We start from the raw sequence: 2034 nt of genomic DNA, 5'->3' as shown, positions 1-2034 counted from the left end.
GCAATTCTCCTGCCTCAGCCTCCTGCGTAGCTGGGATTGCAGGTACACACCACCATATCCGGCTAATTTTTATATTTTTAGTAGAAACGGGGTTTCACCATGTTGGCCAGGCTGGTCTCGAACTCCTGACCTCGTAATCCACCTGCTCAGCCTCCCAAAGTGCCGGGCATGAGCCACCATGCACGGCCTAAGACCAGTTTTTAAAACATATACTCTGCCACTCTACCACATAAACTTTCCAAGGTACTAAAACCAGTATATGCAAAGTTCTCTTAAGTTATCAGCTCTAAATTTTTCCCCCCAGCCCAATTAGGAGGGAATTAAGGCTTCACCCCCATTCCCACTTTCCAGCAGAAAAACAAGTAGGTGATAAAAATGGAATGTCATCCTAAAAGCTTTCTAAAAGTTGGGGAATTGTGGGTACATCTGCTTAAGCAATAAGAGTACAGATGATTTCTATTTTTGCTCAATGCATACATGACTTAAAGTCTATTTATTGAACAATTATAGGCCAAAAATACTGCTGATGCAAATGAGTATTATTAAACACTGTAGAATTTGCCAAACAACCCACAACAAATTAAATTGCTAATAACAAGCTAAACAGTGATTTATCATTAGCTAAGCAAAAAGAACAGCGGTTGAAAACCGTGGCCAATTCAAGATAACACAAAGACAAAATGTTCCTCCAGGAAATTATGGAAATTTATACTATCAGTGTACACTTGTGTGCAATGCTGGGAGGTATTGTGTGTCTGCCAGGCTTCTAGGTGGAATACCAAAATAGAGTGCTCAATAAATTACAGTAACTTTCTATTCTGAATGTACGAACACTATGTTTTAGTAAGCCTTAATGACTTGCTTAGTGTAGGTGGACTGGGTATCAGCTGCATTTGCGGGTGCAGCATCCATGCCTCTTTCTTCTGATTTTCCCTGGGGGAGCCATTGTCCCATTTGCATCCATGTGCTTGGAGAGGGGCCAGCTTTAGAATGGGGCATGTAGGGCCAGGCATGGTGGCTCACGCCTGTAATCCCAGCACTTTGGGAGGCTGAGGTGGGCAGAGCACCTGAGGTCGGGAGTTCGAGACCAGCCTGGGCAACGTGGTGAAACCCTGTCTCTACTAAAAATACAAAAATTAGCTGGGCGTGGGCTGGGCGTGGTGGCTCAAGCCTTTAATCCTAGCACTTCAGGCTGAGGCAGGCGGATCATGATGTCAATAGTCTGAGACCATCCTGGCCAACATGGTGAAACCCTGTCTCTACTAAAAATACAAAAATTAGCTAGGTGTGGTGGTACGTGCCTGTAGTCCAAGCTACTTAGGAGGCTGAGGCAGGAGAATTGCTTGAACCGGGGAGGTGAAGGTTGCAGTGAGCTGAGGTTGCACCACTGCACTTCAACCTGGGCGACAGAGTGAGACTCTGTCTCAAAAAAAACAAAAAACAAAAAACTAGCAGGGCGTGGTGGCATGTACCTGTAATCCCAGCTACTCAGGAGGCTGAGGCAGGAGAATCTCTTGAACCCAGGAGGCGGAGGTTGCAGTGAGCCGAGATCACGCCATTGTACACCAGCCTGGGCGACAGAGGAAGACTTCGTCTCAAAAAAAAAAAAAAGAAAGAAAATGGGGCACATGACCCTGAGTGGCCAATCTCATCCCTCTGCTTGTAGTTCAATCATAACCACATATCTCAAGACAAGCCAATGAGACATCATCCTGGGACTTCTGTTAGAATTGCTAACCCTGGAGAACGGAACTGACAGCTGATGAAGCCGACACAAAGGAGACCAGGGACTGGGCGGAGTGTTTTATGCCTGTAATCCCAGCACTTTGGGAAGCGGCGGCAGGATCTCCTGAGGCCAGGAGTTCGAGACCAGCCTGGGCAACATAGTGAGACTGTGTCTCTAAAAAAATTAAAAAAATTGGCCAGGCACAGTGGCTCATGCTTGTAATCTCAGCACTTTGGGAGATGGAGGTGGGTGGATCATTGGAGTTCAGGAGTTCGAGACCAGCCTAATCAACACGGTGAAATGCCGCC

This window comes from Pan paniscus, chromosome 20, assembly GCF_029289425.2.
Source record: "Pan paniscus chromosome 20, NHGRI_mPanPan1-v2.0_pri, whole genome shotgun sequence".
Lineage (NCBI taxonomy): Eukaryota > Metazoa > Chordata > Mammalia > Primates > Hominidae > Pan > Pan paniscus.
Note: the sequence above shows the minus strand (reverse complement) of the source record.